At 44.8% G+C, this 12,676-nt stretch overlaps 1 protein-coding gene across 1 annotated transcript in view; it reads right to left on the bottom strand.

The window, feature by feature from the left end:
• LOC147673708 (uncharacterized) overlaps positions 1-6,782 on the bottom strand; it is a 63,237-nt gene extending 56,455 nt beyond the window's left edge. The window contains exon 1 of the mRNA XM_086947627.1: positions 6,610-6,782. The gene's annotated coding sequence lies outside the window, so the exon portion shown is untranslated. The remainder of the gene's footprint in view (positions 1-6,609) is intronic.
• Positions 6,783-12,676: the final 5,894 nt, after the last annotated feature.

Here is a 12,676-nt window from a genome sequence, read left to right as displayed (position 1 = left end):
GCCCCTCCTTACACATTTCTTAGCTCCACCTTACACCTCACTAGTACCACCCCAATCTGGTTGTGAGTATTCTCTATTTTTCCGGCTTCCCCATGGTCCGCCTACATTTACTACTAAAACATAAACCCAGATGTGCAGAGACCTGCACATAAAAAAGATAGGAGAGGCGACGACAGAGGTCTCCTCATGTTGGTTTGTAAATAGCATTTTTAAGTATGTGAGCACTACCACAGCAGTACAATTAAACGTACCACAAAGTGCAGTTTGTGAATAGGCCCCACTGTGTCAGACTCTGTTCTAGACGAATAGCACTCTCTACAAAGCATGGGTTTTTTACGGATGCCATTACAGCGCAAGTCATTATGACACGTCGTTACATCGCATGCCATTACAACGCAAGGCGTTACAACGACTTGCTGTAGGGGGGTGCTGGAGTTTGGAATAGTATAATTTACTATTCCAACTCCAGTGTGTGTAACAGTAGGGAAGGTGCTGGATTGAAAATCAAACAAATCCAACACCTTCTGCCCCCTACAGCAAGTCGTTGTAACAACTTGCGTTGTAATGCCATGCGATGAAACAACGCGTCGTTGTAGTAATAACTTGCGTTGTAATGGCAAGCAATGTATCGCATGCTTTGTAAACAATGTTTCACGCCCCAGACCTACCAACATACAGTAGACATGCCAGGTTCTAAAATCACTGCTATTCCTATTGTGCTTGATGTTGACCAAGCCTTCTCAGCCTTTCGGAAGACCAATCTTGTCCTGATATGTCTTCATTTCCTTCTAACCACACATTTGTTGACCATGTGCCAGTCTTTCTGACAGTGGCGGCTCGCAGAGGAAGTGGGGCGGGGGGCGGGGCGGGGCAGGGCAGGGCAGGTTGGGGGGTAGTGGAGTCGGACTTACAACAGGAAGGAGCAAAGTAAGTAAATAAATAAATAAAACTATTTACTTTTTACTGACTTTACTCCTTCCCGTTGTAAGTCCGACTCCACTACTCCCTCACCCTGCCCCGCCCACCGGTCTGCAGCACTCCCTCTGCGAGCCGCCACTGCCTTCTGACCTCTCAGAACTGCCTGCGTGTCCAGTAGTATATACATTTTTTCATGCATAATTAGAAACCTCCTTGTGTCTGACTCTGCCCTTTCACTAGTTCCATCATACCCTGAAGAAGTGACATTTAGATGAATGCTAACTATGTGTAGGTGCTTGGGTGTGTCTGTAGGCTGGCCAGTTAGTGTTGTGAGCCTTCCCTATACTGATCTGCCTTCAGTTCTGTCATATTCCTTGGGCCTCCTTTTCGTCTAATTATGACAACTCCCCTGACCAAGTGAGGCCTCTCCCTCAACCCCTGCCGTTCTATAGTTGTACACCATTCCTATGGACCGCTCATCTGCAGAGAACACAGGGAGTTGCCCAAGCCACTATACAAAGCTGTCCATTAATGTACACTGGCCATCTTGTTGTGTTCTCAGCATCTGCACTTCAACCCCTCCAAGGCCGACAGGTTAAGAGACACCACTGGAGAATGGGCACAGGTGCTTGGTGTACAAAGATGGCAAAGCAAGAGAAATTGAGGTGAAGACTCTCAGGAACCATGGGCCAGATGTACGTCCATTTGTTTTTGCTCCTCACAATTTGCGACAAATTGCGTGTTGCAAATTGGGAGGTGCAAAATCAAATGTACAACAGTGTGTTTAACAATGTTTGCTATTCCCAATGGGTTCGCCAATTGCGAGCCTCATTAATATTAATGTACCTCTCGCAATTTACAAGCCCATTGGGAATGACAGGCCCTCCCAGGGATGGTGGCCTGCTGGGCTCAGCAGACCACCATGTCTGGGACTGCTTTTAAATAAAGCACTATTTTTTTTAATGCAGCCCGTTTTCCTTAAAGGAAAACGGGATGCATAAAAAAAACACAAAATCAACGTTTCACAGCCTGCCCTTAAAAATAATTTTGCATGCATTTGCAAAGGGGTAGGGGTCCCCTAGGGACTCCTTTCAATTTGCGAATGCATTGCCACCTACTTGAATTAGGTGGTAATTGCAAGTGTTTTGAGACCGCAATTGAGGTCGCAAAATATTAGTCCATGGGTTTGAGACTCGCTATTTGGAAGGGAACGCCCCCACCAAATAGCGAGTCGCAATACCTACTTAGAGAGTCGCAAATAAATTGTGACTGACTAAATAGGCTTTGTACATGGCCCATGATGTTTTTGCATGCGCAAACGGGTTCGCAAACCTGTTGGCGCATGCAAAAACGGGTCGTACATCTGACCCGAAGTGTTTTGAGCTCTGAGAGAAAGAAAATGTGGGAGTGGGACGCTATCTGTACAGGGCTGTGAGTGCATATGTGCTGTGGAAAGGCGGCCATGTTGGACATGTGCAACATATGTGTTTTAGCGCTCTGCAGCCTTGCCAGTTTGTGCACGCCAACTCAACCGGTTACCAATTGAAAAAAAGAAGATTTTGCATATAATAGTCAGAAAATCAAAAGCACAACACCATCATGCTTGGACATTTCGGGTACCCCATGACCCACATTGTCGACCCCTTACTTACTACGATAGTGCGTATTTTCCATTGCATTGTGGGTTAAAGCTTAGCCATTGCTAACTCTAGTCGTGGCAGCGAGATAGTCACAGGGCGGAACCTGCACATCTGTGGATCTGCCCTCTGCCATTGCTTCAGATAATTCTCCTGAAGTTCTAGAGTGAAATGTGCAGGGTTCTGATCACTAGCTCTTCCAGGCTGCCTCAATGCTGGGGGTGGCCAACATTTCCCACTTTGCATGTTTCATGCATGTGAAGTAATTTGGAGCAGGAAACTGTCTTGATGATGGTCATGATCTCTGTCACTACCACCCACCCACCTGCCAGCTATTGACCAGCACCCCCTCCAAGAAAACCTAGCTGAAGCCCTACCTTGTCTGCCTTCTAGGTCAGCTTTGATGGGCTGAAGCGTTCATATGGGAGGAACCGGAAATCATCATTTTGCCATTTCCTGGCTTTCAGCCGCCACAGCCATGCTTAGCACACAAGATACTCCTAGTAGGGAGCACCCTGGATTTCTGCTCCAGTCCTAAAACTAAGAGCACCTGGGCAGGACTCAAAGAGACGCCCAAGTGAGCAACCAAGGGCGGGGTTGGGAGTACGAATGAGGGACTGGTACTGAGACCGCGGCTTTTAATACGGATAAGGAACATTGGCTGTTGCTTTGGCCCTTGGATTCTTCTTTTCTCCTTTATATATTTTGAAGTATAAAGTCAAAGTTATTACGCAAGGACAATTGTGGGTTCTGTCCAGACGAACTGATCACCTTGGAAGACTGTGGAATGCTGTACGTGCTTAGAAATCTTGTTTAGAACCCGGTCCTTTACGAAATATATTTCAATTGTGAAACCACTTGATTGTCGGACCGAGACACAGACATTTTTGCCCTGACGAAGTTCCATCTGGAACGAAACGCGTTGGCTGATATCCATACTTTTAATTGAAATCTAATAAAGAGTTCATTTTGGAATATACACAAAATGCTTTGACTTCATCCTGGTGCACTGTCCCTCTTCTTTTGAACCAAGGGCGGGGTGTTGAGCACTGAAGGCCCTTTATGAGCAGTGCTTGGCCAGGCCAGTTCTAGGGTCAAGATTTCAGCACCTTAACCCTGAGCCATCTGTCTTTCCGAAAGCAAAAGTTAGTTTAGAATCAGTAGCCTCCATAGCTCTTCCCACAACTCCATCTTTATCTGTGGCCACATTTGTAAGGGTATGGCTTTGATGAATTTTGAATAGTAGGTATTATCGTGTCTATACGGTAGCTAGGAGGCATCTCTTGCCTCATAGGGTTTCTCTCTTGCCAGCTAGAACAGTATACCTTGATAGTGGACTTCCTTGCCCAGATTTCACTGTCTCCCCTCACATACTCGCATCTACCTCCTTCCCTCCTCGGGTCCCTCCTTTACTGCTCCACGCAGCACCCACCTGGTGTGCCGCTACGCATTGCCATATACCGACACCAGGCGTCCACAAGAGTTTAAATAAAGAAGAAAAGAGTGCTCATGAGGGTCCATACACCCTGAGATCGGAATTAGGGTGCATTGCTGGTAGAAGGCTGGGCCTACCATGGTAACTGGGCCACGATGAGATTTCCATTGATCACCTCCCGCCATTTCCTCCTCCCCTTTTCCATTCCATCTCCTGCTCTCAACCTCCCCGGCTGTCAACCTCGCCAACCAAAGGCCAAATGCCTACGGCTTGCTACCCACTGCGCATTAGTTTTCTAACCAGTGTGACTCTAATGTATTGTATAAGACACTCTCCACCCACACGGGTCGCTCCGTATTATACACCTCCTTTCTCCTGGTCCTTCTTTACAATAGCTCCTGTCAGCATATCAGAACTTTGGAGCCACCCTAGAGGTGCATTACTTGATGTACAAATAACAACACCACAGTATAACACAACACCAACCAACATTTCCCAAGAGCGGTGGGGCAGGGCACAGATTCCTCACACAGCTACACCCTTGCTCCAACACCCTGGTCTAAATGTTTCAACACTGCACAAGGAGGGAGGAGTCTCTTTCTTGGCTGCACCATTGGTTCTTTCTTGATGATCAGGCTCCCACGCCCATTCTCTCATTGAGATTTGTCTGTAGAGTCGAAAGAAGAGTTAAATCTTGGGTGCTCTTAACCCGCTCTCTGTGGCCGACCCAAGACCGTAGAGTGACCGTTTGCACCAACGACACTCATAAGTGTGGGCATGATGCTATGAGACATAGCATTGACCTGAGATCACCACCTGAGTGTGCCACGAAGGCCACTGAGATACGTTTCGCTCAGAGGTGCCCACAAACTCTATTTATTTATTTGAAAAGTTTCATATAGCGCGAACAAGACCCTGGCGGGTATCAGAGCACTTTACAAATGATCTGGGGCAGAGAGAGACGTAGAGAACCCATAGTTTCATAAACAGGAAGATGATGTGGCAACACCCCAGAAGAGGGTGTTGACCCATCAACGTTAACAAAGGGAGGTAAAAAAAGACAATATCATGACACGTGAGCAATCATAATAATTACAAAAACAACTGGCACAGCACAGGTTAAGGCAACACCCCAGATGAGGGTGGTGACACCATAATGTTAATGCAGCTAGATCAGAAAAAGCAATAACGTAGCAAGCGAGCAATCATCATAATGTTGTAATATAGAACAGTCTGGGATCAGACGACACCCCAGATAAGGGGGGCGTCACCACAATGTAGAGACTGGTAGCATTGACCGGGTAGCAGTAATCCTGAGTGCAGTTGACGAGTCTTAATATGCTACTGGGGAGTTCTCAGGGACCAGGGCAGAAAAATATTATATCTGTTTCGAATTTGAACACACATCCGGACTTGTGCCAAATGACTTCCAATTTCACAAAACTCCAGATTCTAAATGTGTACACCCATGCAATAAATCCACCTGCCGATGATCCATCATATCTGCCTTTTGGGGGGAACAAATGTGAAAAGCACAGATCCAAGACTTTGATTTTTTTTACACCAATATTTCAGGATTATGCAGATTGTACTTGTGCAGTGTTCACGCACATGTCCCAAGTCATCGTATCAAGAACTAAGTGTAAAATCTCATTTTTGCACTAGTCATTCTGTGGAACTGTCAGTTTTGTTTCTATCCTTTGCAAATGTCAGTAAACCTTCTAATTGGCACCAGTCCGATCCATTCGGTACGAAAATGTGCAATGGCTCTGGCAAATGTGCGTGTAAAATTGCACCGGCGCAGGTGCAATCGCTGTAATCTGTATCATTTAGAGCACAATTGCAATGCACAGGCACAATCTACGTAAGGCGGAAAATGTGGTGCATTATTACAGTGGCACCGTACAATGTATGTCATCCATAAACATTTTTGCAAAATTGCAATGATAGTGGTACAATTTAAGTAATCCAGCAATCTTGGTCCACAATTTCAGCCTAAGAATAATGTTTTTCAGATTGTATAACCACAGAACAATTTATATATATATATATATATCTTTTTTCTGAGTTTTATATGGCGCGAACTTGACACGAATCTAAATCGGGTATCAGAGCGCTTTACATAGCATCAGTTACATGAGGCTTTAATCTGGGATTGCAATTTGCGAGGTGCAAACGCACGCAGTCTAATCAATCAACCGGTTAAGAGCAGTCGTTCTCAGGCACACCTAACGGCCAGAGCTGCTGACTTTGAAGCTGGGGAACCAGGTTCGAGTCCCGGCGTCGGCTCAATATCCTGTGATTCTGGGCAAATCACTCTACCTCCCCGTGCCTACCAAAAATGAATGTGTCGTTGTGAAACCTCACTGGTGCTCATGTAAAGCGCCCCAATACCTTGGGGTCCAGTTCACGCTATAAAAAACTGCATACAAATAAAAGTGCCTTAAGGACGATGCATGAACGTGACATATGTGGAATGCTGCTTCACCTGTGCACAAATAGTAGTGCCGAGCCTTAACGCGCGCTCGCCGCTCACACTCTTCCAACTCTTCCACCTTATTAACGGGGTGCGCCCCTGCACATGCTGCCACCCTTGCATACGCCTTGCTCTGCACTCACCTTGTTCAGCCAGCGGCGGGGAGACCGGAATGAAGGGCGGAGGGTGCCTGAGCCTTTATAGCGCCCTATGCGCTGGCTGCATCAGTGGGCGCCTCCCTCCGCGGATCCGGGCAGATTGCAACCCAGAGCCGCCTGGACACCACCCTGCTTGGTTTTCTTATCCTCGCTGCGCCGGGTACCTCCCTAGCTGACTTGGCTCCTATTTGCAAAGCTCTTAAACCTGCTGGCCACACCCTCCAGGTGAGAGAAACAAAAAGGTTTCCAAGAGCAAAAAATAAATAAATAAAGTTACTCCATACAGCTGGTGACCCAGATGAACAGAGGTTTTGCAGAGTGAGAAGAAACAAGAGGTGCATGAGCTTGTTGTGCAAACCTGCGACACTTGGGGGCAGATTTACAATAACTGGCGCATCCCTGCATATCAGCAGGGATGCGCCAGTTAGTGTGCGTCACGGCTCCGCCCTCATGGATGCGCCACATTTACAATGCAGCGCACCGTGGGGCAAAAACTGACAGATGCGTGACGCATCTGCTGCCGTAAAGGCGGCGCATTGCTGGAGTTGAGTCGCGACGCAGCTCCAGCAAGGCTCCAGGGTGCCCTATATGTACAATGCTGCGTCAATCCATACGCCTGCTTCAAGCAGACGGAGGGTTTTGACGCAGCATGGGCTTAAAAGTGTCTGAGTAAAATCTTGTAGATTTCACTCTGCCACTCTTAGGTGGTGTTCCTGCGCCAGAATGCCCCCCCCTGCGCCGGAACGCCTACTTCTGGCACAGGGCTTTACAACGTGACGCATCTCCCACTGCGTCACAAAAGTGACGCAACTGCAGCATAAAAGAGGCGCAAGGGGCTTGTAAATCTGCCCCTTGGTATTGCCAATTTTTACATTTCATCCTAAATTATTATTTGGAGTTCTATATAGCACGTAGTTACCCTCGGGCATCCCAGCGTTTGGAAAGGCAACAACCAACAAACCACAGAGCTAGATCTAATACATTAAGACGGAAAAAGATGTGTCTTCAGAAGCTTCCGAAAACGAAGAGTGCAGGTCTCTAAACGCATTCTCAACGGAAGCGCATTCCAGAGAGTGGCTGTGTGAACCGAAAATCTTCTGCCACCAGTACGGGCCTTATAAACTCTAGGAACCTGGAGCAGATGTTTCTGATCAGAGCGTAGGGCTCTGTTCGCTTTATAGGGCACCACTAATTTACTTAGGGTGGGGGGTCCTTTCCCCTGGAGGATTTTATGAGCTGTGCAGAGAGCTTTGAACTTAACTCTCTCCCGCACTGGGAGCCAATGCAATGTTTTCAAGGCGGGTTAGCCCACCATGGAATGGATGGTGACCGATCAGCTGCTGGTGTCATTGGCAGGTTTGGGAGACTGCAAGGGAAGCAGCTGCGGATACAGCGAGGACAGAATTCCTCATCACTACATTTATTTAAAAATGCCAGCCACTAAAGTAGGCGATGTGGTGGGTGCAATATGTTTGTGGGTGGATATATGCGCTCCCATAGCGATGATCAACCATCTCTGGTTGGCTGTAAGTCCCTACCTCAGTGCTGCATTTAAAAGCACGGAGCTGGTATTATGCAGTGCAGGGCTCTTCTGCCTGTTGGATGGCCTTTTAGAACTTCCTCCTAGGACTTCTGAAGGCTTGCACTCATGGTGGTTTGGAGCCACTGTGTGCAATCAGTGAGTGAGGCTTAGTCTGTTTCAAAAGTGTTTACTGATGATTCCTAATGGTTCAGTGGTACAAGTGATGATGGTAATAAGTCATAACACATGAGACATACTATACGGCCTTTGCGCCTAAGACCCACAGTTACTCTTTTGTATTTACAAGTGATGATGTGTCAATATCCCGAAAGGATAGGTGAATGGGGCCTTTTAGGTCTGGGTTTTTACAGTGCAGTAATCAGATTTATTTCTTACAATGCACATAGAGCAGGCTTTGGGTCCGCCCATTTCTATCATTGGCTTTGTTCAACCACCCTCTTTCAGTTCCAGTTCAAAATCTTTATTTCGGTAAAAATTTACCATAAAAGACAATTTTTTTTAAAAACAATTCATTTAGAAATTTTATACAGCAAGTTGTAAGATTCACCCTCTTTCAACCATTGGCCGGAGACTTTGTCAACCATGTCTTGGCTCAGCCTAGTGGATTAGTTTACTCTCGCCTAACGCTAGTGGTTGTTTGGGTGTATCCTACAGTTTTTGTTGTTGTTGTAGAGTTTTATATAGCGCAAACTAGACCCGAGACATCGGGTATCAGAGCGCTTTACATGAGCACCAGTTTTGTTACAGAAGGACACATTCATTTTTGTTAGGCACGGGGAGATTGAGTGATTTGCCCAGAATCACAGGATGTTGAGCGTCGTTGCCGAGGCTCGAACCCAGTTCCCCAGCTTCGAGGTCAACCGCTCTCGCCGTAAGGTTACATCCTCTCCTTGATAACTTGCAATGAACAGCAAAGGGGACTGCTTTACAGCCATAGCCCTCCCTGCCCACTACAGCTGCCTTTAATGTGCCTACACTGCATATGTTCAAAAACAAATTACCTCTGACACCATAGATCCAAACTTTCTTTTTCTTCAGTTGGATTTTTTATTTATCCCTGGATTATAATTAAATATATGAAACGTTTTTTGTTACTTTTCCCAAAACACATTCGCCCTATGCAGGACAAACTAGACAATTACCTTCTTGCCTTTATTTTCTGTATGAATTATAAACATAAAAATATACTATTAACATCTAAACAATATTTACAATAGACAAACATCTATACAATTTACAAACATAAAACATGTCTGTACTACCAAGCACCAAGGACTGTACCTTTCACCAGGCAAATAATAGTCCTACTCCTTTTTTGATGGATAAAGTACAGGGACTATTTTCATTTATGTCCTCAAGGTACACTAGTGTTTTATGCCAATGAGAGGTCGCACTAATATCTTGAACCTAGATATAGGGCCGTACACTGTAGGCTCTATTGTGTCCGAGTCCGGGACCAAAATTTGTGCTAGGTTCTTGAGCGAGCCTCTTGAAAATATGTAACCAACGCGTTTCGACCTTCTAGGTGGCACTTCTTCTAGCAAAGGTCTTTATCAGGGTAAATCTTTTTCAAGGAGGACTTGTGGTACCTGTGTGATTAAAACTTGGGAGCTAGTTAAACGCTATTTATATGTGTATTATTTACAAATAGGTGAATTTAGTAACCGGGAGCATTACATACCAATTTTAGTTTTTTCTTGTCATAGCAAAGCCATTTTATTGAGATCTATAAATAATGAACATGAAACAGACAAACGTAGAAATCGGTTACAGTAATGATATACATATGATGTCTAACTGCGCACTAAGAAATGTAAACCACAAGAGTTCCAAGATAGAAAATGCTGGAAGGGAACAACAAAGCAGCTCAAACATAGAGAGTTGTCTATGTCAGAGAACACTAAGATTGGGTACCATTCTTCTAAATAAATCTTTATAAAAAAATCTTTATTCGGATGTAGTCACAACCATAAAAGATAAAAACATACTAGAAAAAGAACATCATCACAGTTATAATTCATTAAAAATATTGTGCAAAGTCACAAGGTGCAAGTGGGGTCGTCACCTGACAAAATGGCTGAATAGATGTTTGTTACTGAAGCTCCCCTCAACTATCACAATCTGGCATAATTCTGCACCCCTTGGTGAGATAAAACCCCATTAACGAAGCAGGGATGACCATCTGGCACAGCCCGGACATCGGGTGAGCTGTTCAACACCATTGTTAGCAGGCTAAAATTACACCGCAAGATGGTTGGCAGCCATTTCCTCCGCATCTCCCTGACGTGGATCACTGCCACTGGGAACTGGTGAACCAGTGAGACCAAATGGTCGTGGAATGGAGCCCCGCTTGGTGGGGCCCCCTGATCCTGTCTGCCGGAGGGAAAGAAGTTGGAGAGGCAAGTGGTGGCCCATGGCTGTGGAAAGCACAAGAGTGCCATGGCGGAGCTGGTGAGTGGCCTGGTGTCTCCGTGAGGCCTTGGGGGCGGCTGGCTGCTGCGAGCTCCCAGAACAGTAGTGAACACAATTTTCAAGCCAAAACCCAGGGGAAACACACACAAAATAATCAATTAAATATTGTGACATGTAAACATTATTGATAGAGACCAGACATGTTATTTGTATACAAAATAGTGATTATAATTTATTTATATTATTTTCTTCATTTTTGTTGGTAATTTCTTTTATAAAAATATATATGTTCAATAAAAAGATCAATAACATACATTTTATAATACAAAAAAGTGTGAAGACAAGTCAAAAAACAAGAAGGGGAAAGAAAAAGAAACCACAAATGATTAAGTTCTTGGGTTGGGCTAGTGGAGTTAGCAAAGCGGTGGATGGGAACTCTACGCGCGTTTCGGCTATTGCCTTCTTCAGGAGTCCGTCATTTGCAACAGAACATAAAACACTACACTGAAAAACATATAAAAGGGCCATGTCGCAGTCTATAATATTGTTCTAATGTACAGTTTTCAAAACTCTTTACAATAAACCCTGGGTAATGGTCTAGTTTTTATGAAGACAAAAAAAGGGAGAAAGAGATACCACATTTGATGTTTAAATAATAAACAATTTTGATGTAAATAGAGCAGCTATATTCCATAAAAAACGTTTAAATTCATTAACGATAGTCAAGTCTGGTATATGCTTCATTGATTCTATATGCATATATTTGATTTGAAAAACTTTCATCAACTACATGGTTGCTGTTCAGACAAGGTTATTATATTCTTGTTATAATTGCAAAACAAAAGTGTCTTTAAATCCTAATATTGTTTGCAGACAGAGAGAACCATTATTAGGTATAGTAGAGAACAGATGCGGATAAAAAGGGGAAAGGTAGTAGGGAAGAAGGGTAAAAAAGGAAACAAGAAAGACTGCAAGTCAGGGTCAATACGTCTATTTAAAAACAGGTAGTACGTCTATGTAGGCATGTCATTTTAGTAGCACATAAGGGGTGCATATGAAGGGACAATTACAAGAGGAATCATAATGGGTTCACTTACCGAAGTTATGTCACGTTGAGAATATAAAAGAAATTACCAACAAAAATGAAGAAAATAATATAAATAAATTATAAACACTATTTTGTATTCAAATAACATGTCTGGTCTCTATCAATAATGTTTACATGTCACAATATTTAATTGATTATTTTGTGTGTGTTTCCCCTGGGTTTTGGCTTGTAAATTGTGTTCACTACTGTTCTGGTTTCCAAAAATTAGCTTATTCTAGTCCTGTTTTTTCCAAAATGTGCTGCGAGCTCCCATCCAGGACTTAAAATTGGTATTGGGTATATGGGTATCGGGAGCGGGCTTGCGCTGGCCACTTCAGGGGAGACAAAATCTGCTCATCTCTGTTCTTAAGTGCAGCAGAACCTGCCACAACCGGATTGAGCCAGCAGGGGCACAGGCGGTGAATGACCGGACTGGAGTAGCGAGTATCAGCCTGGCACATAGAGCTGTCATGGCGCTGCAAAGTGGCGAGTGTCGACAGCAGGCCAAACAGTAAAGTATTGAGCACTGGTCGGGAGGCCAGAACTGCAGGCCTAATCAGTAATAGCGCAGAAGGTAAAAAGTGAGGGAACCCATTAACTGGTCTTTCATAGCAGCGGGGAGGAGGGGATTGCTCCTGTCAAAGCTTAGAAGGAGAAACTCATGCAAGAAAGCTCCAGCTGGGGGTCTAAGTAGTCTGAATAGCTGGGCACCCAGAGTGTGTAACACAAGTAAAAAGGACAAGACAACACCAGACCCAATTCTAGAAGTGAAGTAGCTTTGTAGATGGCGCCAATTCCTATTCCGTGATGAGCCACCACTCAGGCCTATAGCACGGTAGAGCTGATTGCTGTTTAGGGCCAGCCTCTGACAACAGTATACCTTGGAATCAGGCATATTCAGTGGCGGAGCTGGTCAGGGGTGCTAAGTGGTACAGGCTGCTCTCCTTGTGTTGCTGGAGTTCATGCAGACAGGCACAATGGTGAAAGACAGAGGAAATCGTACGGCCCAG

Source organism: Lissotriton vulgaris, chromosome 12 (genome assembly GCF_964263255.1).
Source record: "Lissotriton vulgaris chromosome 12, aLisVul1.2, whole genome shotgun sequence".
Classification (NCBI taxonomy): domain Eukaryota; kingdom Metazoa; phylum Chordata; class Amphibia; order Caudata; family Salamandridae; genus Lissotriton; species Lissotriton vulgaris.
The sequence above is the reverse complement of the archived record's forward strand: the minus strand, read 5'-3'. Positions and strand labels throughout refer to the sequence as shown.